The sequence below is a fragment of the Vanellus vanellus genome (genome assembly GCF_965231255.1).
Source record: "Vanellus vanellus genome assembly, chromosome: 6".
Taxonomy (NCBI): domain Eukaryota; kingdom Metazoa; phylum Chordata; class Aves; order Charadriiformes; family Charadriidae; genus Vanellus; species Vanellus vanellus.
In genome coordinates this window covers 11,893,140-11,900,396 of record NC_138911.1, presented here as the reverse complement: position 1 = coordinate 11,900,396, position 7,257 = coordinate 11,893,140, and positions in this window count along the sequence as shown.

Below are 7,257 nucleotides of genomic sequence, written 5' to 3'. Positions count from 1 at the left end.
AAAGGGAAAAAAATACCCAAGTCAACTCTTCTTTTTTTTCTTTCCTTTGATTAGCAAGGTTAATGGGAGGATTAAGGTTATTTAAAAAGTCACATTGCTGTAATTGGAGAGAAAGCTGTGTTTTAGCTTAATTCATATTTTCTAATGCTTGTTTTTTGGAAGTGCAGTGGTGGAATAATGTTGCCGTCATTCTCTTGGCAGCATTCCTTGCCTTCTGAAGTAGATGGTTGGCTTGCAGCTATTAAATTCCTTTATTTATAGCGGTAATCTATTCCAGGGTAAAATGCAGGGACTTAGAAGTGTAATACTGCATTGCTATAGCAGTGTTTTATTCCTAGTTTCTGTTATGCATCCACTAACAAGTTGCATGATTGTATGAAAAGTGTTTCCTATTAAGCTCTATTGCAGTGTTGCTTTTTGTTCTCCTTACGTGTGAGTATGTCTTCTCTATGTCTTCTCTAGAATGCAGTAGAAAAGGATCATATAGAATTTGCTGTTAGCAAGCAGTTGATTTAAAAAAAAAAAAAAAGTTATCTCATTCCTGAAATTTCTGTGAAGGGCCTAGTCTATAACAAACACTTAAAATGTAAGTTAAAAAATCCAAGTGGCCGAGTTGTGTGGTTTGGGGATTTTTTTGTGTTTGTTTGGGGTTTGTTTTTTTTTTTTTTGTGGTGGTGTTGGTTTGGGGGTTTTTGTTTGTTGGTTTGGGGTTTTTATGGTTTTTGTTTGGTTGTTTTTGGTTTTGTGTGTGGTTTTTTTTTTTTTTTTTTTTTAATCTACCTATAGAAGTTTTTCTTTTTCAGAAACTCTTCCAGGTCAGTACTTGGTGGGAAGGAGTAGCTGTCACTGCTGAATAACAAGGCATTTGTGTGTAAATTGATTCATTCTCTTTCTAAATGTCTATCCACTTCTGCTAATTTAACTCTGAAAACAACAGTAGTATATCTACATAGAAGGAAGGTGCAGGAATATATTTGGGAATGTGCTGCCAAGGAATGCTTTGGAGAAAGCAAGACTGTAGGAGCACTACGGCTAAAATTATATCAGTTCTTTTTATAAGGAAGGGCCTTTTTCTGGGAAGAAGTTGCTTTCCATGTTAAATATTTCACTGTTCAGAGCAATGTTTGTTGTAGCAAGGCCTTTTCCTCCTGCACAGATTTAAACTCTTACATTAGGGGTTGATTAATACTGTTGATATGTTATATTAAAACTTGCAGATTTTCTGAAACAAGTTTCTTCCTCCCTACTTTGTTTTGGTAGTTTCTTTGCTCTTACAATGTAGTGCTCTGATGATCTGCTTGTTCGATAGTAGTAGCTAACTTGCTGTAAATGAATCTTGAATTCAGAAGTTACCTGGAAAAATTCTTACAGCTGGAGCCACAGTCAGCAAAGACAAATTCAGTATTAATACAGGTAACAAAACAAGTTGACAAAATGGATGTGAAAAGGGGTATGTAACCAAATACTTATTTTTCTCATAGTTAGTGGTACTTACTACTCTCCTAATAATAATCTTCTGCGATTTAGCTGTTGACATACAGAAGGGGATTTGAATTGGAGACAGAATCTAAGGCAATACCAAACATGGGGATACTTAGGAGAGAAATTCAAAGTATGTATACTGAAAATGTGTAGTATTTCTATCCTATCTGTAAATTTCAGTCTATGCATCTGCTCAGACTGTGCGGTTTATACTGGAAATACTTGAAACTTTAGGATTTTTTAGTCTTGGCAGAACCTATAGAGAGTAGAGTTGTATAGTTGTGCAGCTTGTAACATCTTTTTTTTTTTTTTTTTTTTTTTTTTTCCCTTGGTCCATAACTACTAGAGAAGTTAAGAATGCTCATCATAGTTACATTCTTTGAATTGAGCTTATTTTATTGTCAGGGATAGACTTGTCCCTCTGGGTTGTTCTCTTCCAGTTTTTTATTTTTTCTTTTACCCTTAGGCAAAACCTCCTCCTTTCTCTGCAGCCTCCAGAGCTTGGGACTATCTAAGTATTTGGCCTGCAAACTATGTCATGCTGGCACACTGGATTGAGTTTACCACCTTCTTATACCTCCATTTGAAATGATACATGCTAGAGAGTCCATATTGCTGCTTCTTAATACGTATCATCCTTATCTTATGCATGTCCCTGTATCTGACTGTTAAGAGATACCCCCAACACTGTTAAGAGTGTTGCTTGCACTCCAGATGTGTTGTGTTTAGCTGTGAGCATACAGGAGTCTCATACCTTCCCATTCCTTGTTGATTAAAAGTACAAATATGCTGCTTTAGCCAAATAAACAGTTTTTGTTTAGCACCTTAGAGTGAGTGTCACGTGGCGTTCCGTGGTGGTTTCCGTTGCCTTAAAAGGGTCCAAGCAATGCTCTAGCTCTTCAAAGTTTTTTGAACCCTGCAGAGTTCAGGCTGTGCAAATACTGTATGCTAACTGCAACAGCCAAAGCATTCTTGGACGTGTTGAGGAATATCATGGGTCCCCTCTGGTTTTTAGGGATCAGATCACTGGTGCAGTCAGGTCAAAGGTGCAGTTTACCAGCCACACAATACCTTCAGTGATGGATACAGTCTGGCACATTCTGGCTTAGATGTGTTTTGTAATGCGTAAGTGACTTTCACAGAGCTAGTAGTAGAGAACTTAAATCTTTGCTAGCTGTTCATCCTATAACAATAGGACAGAAGTTACTGTAGCTTAAGAAGAATCTCTTGCAATACTGTATTCCCTCTGGCTATTTCCACAAACCGGTTCAGAGAAAATTGTCTTCAGTGTCTTCTCAACTTTGGACCTGAAGGTTCTCTCTATACAGGCACTGCTAAATCAACAGACTGCTATAAGTAGGACTTTGTCAAACAGAGGCAAGATACTAATAAATCTAATACTAATACCAGTCTTGACTTCCTGTGCACTGGTGACAGTTTGTTACTAGTTTTGAAGATGCATCAGAGAATATGAAACATTTCTTTATCCATCTCCACTCTTTCAAGGCAGATAATTCTGTTTCGTTCCAACCTTCAATAGAGTTTGAACTGCTCTTAACTGTCTCTGCTGTCTGTATCTGCCATGCTGTACTAAATTATGTCTAGTACATGTCCCATTCTCACGGGAGTCTGTCTAAGCAAAAGGTAACATTCTTCTTTCTTGTGGGAAGCTGTCCTGGACCAGCTGGAGTGGAAGAATTATTGCCAACAGCTATTTTCCTGCACTAAAAAGAAGAGAAGAATTATGTTTCATTTTAGTTTGCAGGAACTAAGCACATTTGTGCACAAATTCAAGTTGGTGATTTTAGTCAAAATGATCTTGACTTTCCAGAGACATACATTTTTAACCACCAGCATACGTATTTCTCAATTTCAGCAAGGACGCACTTGTTAAGAATACTTGCACTTAATGGTGGTTACAGACTGCTTCTGGGGCATATTTGTTTGTTTTTCATGGTGTCCTAACAGAGCTACTCAATTTGTTCACTCTCCTGATGAGCTACAAAAAGTTGGAATTTGTTTCTCAATATCAGATCTTACCTCAGATCTTATCTCTTTCAGATCATTATCACTCAGCTGAGTTATAGATGAAGACTGTGCTGGTTAGACAGTAAAAAGCACTTCCCTAGATGGATACCTGGTTGCGCTTTTTTTCTGCCTTGTAGGACCAGTCCTTATCTTCGTTCATCTGTTTTGTTTTATGGTCACTGCATCAGGGGTATTAGTGCGTAATTGCAGGAATCTGAACCTATGACTCTTTCTTGGAGTGTTCGTTGTCTTTCTTCAGTCTCTAAGCTGTTCATGGTTTGTGCAAAGAAAAGAGCCTTACAGACATTAGCTGAATTATGGATATAAGGTAATTAGGTGTTGCTGTATAAACAAAATAGTATTACTGGAAGGGACAGATTAGTGCTTAAAATAGATATTATTTATGGTCTTGCTACTTAATTACTTGGGTGTCAGTATCTCTAACTTGTATCTTCTGTCTTGGCTTTCTTTTGCTCTGCACTCACTTACTGTCTTTTGCTCTGCACTTCGCTTTCTTTTGCTCTGCACTCACACCTGTGTTCTATGATTCATAATTAATGCCCAGAGAGACACTCACTTTGCCCATGAGTGTTTCAGGTTCCATTGTCTTTAAACAATGCAGGAGAAAAGATTTTTTTTTTTTTTTTTTTTTTTTTTCCAGTGCATATGCAAGAGCTATTGATCTGTCCAACTGTAGAACCAGAGTGGAAATTGTAACAACAAAATCAAGCAAAATATACATTAAAAAAAAAAAAAAGAAAAAAATGTGTCACACAAGAAATCATCTAGAGACAGAAAATCATTCACGTGTAAGAACAGCACTCCATGATTGCAGTTGCAGAGGTATTTTCTTGTAATAAGTAGCAGCAGCATTACTGGAGCTATGTGCATTCCTAATGGAAAGTTAAGTTTTAATGGACGATGAGGAAAAAAAAAATACACCTCTCTCAACTGCCATGGTATATTTATATAGAACCGTGGACTCATAGAATCATTATGGTTGGAAAAGACCTTTAAGATCATCAAGTCCAACTGTCACCTAACTCTACTGGGCCCACTTCTAAACCATGTCCCTGAGCACCATATCTAGACGGCTTTTGAATACATCCCTCTCCGGCACCTCAATGTCCTTCTTGTACTGTGGCATCCAAAATTGAACACAGTATTTGACGTGCAGCCTCACCAGTGCCGAGTACAGTAGGACAATCACCTGTCTGGTCCTGCTGGCTACATTATTCCTGATACAGGCCAGGATGCTGTCGGCCTTCTTGGCCACCCGGGCATGCTACTGGCTCATGCTCAGCCAGCTGTCAGTCAACACCCCCAGGTCCTTTTCTGCCAGGCAGCTTTTCAGCCACTCCTTCCCAAGCCTGTAGCGTTGCATGGCATTGTGGCCCAGGTGCAGAACTCGTGGATCTAAGTTGATTTGTCCAGTTCAATCAAATAGTGCTATGATCCATGAAGAACCCAAGGCTCTCGTCAGCTGGCTGCAATGCAAGCTTGTATATAAATATTGGTAACATCTATAGTACTTACATAGAAATGATTCTCAGTTAAAAAAGAATTGCAAATTTTAAATTGCTCACTGTCTTTGTCTAAATTGCCTACAAATACCAGCAGTTACCTTCAACTGTACTTTTGCAGAATGTCCTATTTCTTTATTCCAGCTGAAATAATGTAGCATTTCTGTTTTCAGACGGTTTTCTTTGATGTTACTTTTAAGAAATGTGTAAGAAAACATAGTGGACAAAGTGGTGGGCTACCAATTGTATATCAGGAGACCTGAATTTCAGATTGCGTGTTCTCACTGATACCTGTGTGCAGAGGAACAATTTGTGTGACTTGAATAGAACTTAAGCTGCTTTGTGCCAGGATGGTTTCTTACTGAGTTGTACAGTACCTAATGTACTGGAACTCGGATTTGTTCACATCTCCAGCTGCTATTTTAAAATAATTTATTACTGATTTTTATGGTGGTTGTTTTTAATAATAATGCAGTAACATAATTTGCTGAATTATTGTACTGTTTGTAACCATTTTATTTTCTTAAATTTAATTAGATTATTGAAAGCACGTGTAGTCATTACTGTGGCAAAAAATATCACTTTACAAAAATAGAATAATACGGATTGGGTCAATGTTTTTCACTCAGATTTTCACTCAAATTCATTTTTTAGCTGATTACTCACAACGAGAATAGTGTCTCCTGTAATTCATGTCAGACTCTTTATCTGATTTGCAAGGTCCTTGGAGCATAAATTGTATCTTATTGATTATAAAATGGCAAGTATCGTTGCTTGATTAATAATAGGATACTATCTCCAACATGTACAAACAGCCTCTTTCTCCTCCTTCATAGTAGAAAGGCTAGTGAAAATGATCAGGTTTTGGTTTTGAATGGTTTAATTTAAAGAGAAGAGTATAAATGCATAGTTTTACTATTAGAAAGGTTGAAGTCCTGGCCAAGGATATGACTTGCAAACAAATTAGGGCTAGATTTGTCTTGCAGAATGAACTCTTTATGGCTAAAAGCTAATCTTTATTGTTGGTCTCCAAGTTGAAGAGCTAGGTTTTGGGCCAGGCGTGCCTTGCTTCAATTCCTGTCCTAAGTAAACTGCTCCGAAGCTGCTTTGTTTTTACAGAGTACTTTCTGGAGGCATTTAATCAATATCTTCTAGAAAGCTTCAGCATAGGCTGTGGTTATAGTTGCACAATCACTGAGTTTGCCAAACAATCACGTGTTTATTTTGTTTGTGGAAACTTACCGTGACGATTTTTTTTTTTAAACAAAAAAACAAAAATCAAACCACCCACAAACTAATCATTTGGGAGGAGGAAGGAGGGGGAGCAGGACATCGAACCAAAACCCCACAAAAAAACCTCCCCAAACCCAGATAAGTGTGAGTGGCTTGTAAATCAGTGGGAAGACTGACAGCTAACTTACTCTAACAGAATTACCATGCTGTAGTTAGCTTTTCTTGTTTCTAGGGAAAAGAGAAGATGCTTTCCTGGTGCCTGAAGTGTACTAAGCCTTATCTGGTGCCTGAGGTGACTAAGACTTGTTAGGTTCCAGTTCCTCTGGTATTGGCACCTATAGTGCTCTGAATCGCTTCTGAGGTAGCTAATACAAAGGGCCCCAGTTGTGCCTGAGTAATCCTCATTCCCTGACAGCAGCTTATGTTTCAGCTTAGATGTTTCTTTCAGAATTTCTTGAAGAAGCTACCTGACTAAACAGCTGCCTAGGAAATTTCTTCTTGATATTTGAGTTGTGCTTGAGGCTAGGTTATGGAAACGTTCATCTCATCTTTTGGACCTCTTGTAGCTGAGGCCAAAGCTATATGCTTCCCAGCAGAAAGCAGAGCTGTGATTCATGCATAGTGGAGGCATCTCTGGCTCTAGTAGAGGCAGAGAAATCCTGGGCAAAAGCTCATGACCACGAGCACCGATGTCAAGAGAAAAAGGAGGCAGCTCTGTTTGAGACAGTTTAAAAGAAGAAAACTTAGAGCTAAACAGAGAGGTGTAGACTTCATATCAAGAATGCTTTACTTTCAAACAACTAGTAGATTGTGACATAAATTCTTTTATAAGGATTATCTGGAGAAGCTTCGTTAGACAAACCTACAAGTTCACAGATGATATAAGCAGTGAATCAGAACTGCAGAAGGTACAGCCTAGTGAATGTATCTCCCTAGACTTACGGGCTTGTCCTACTATTTAGTATCCTTCCCCCTGTCTTCCAATTTGATT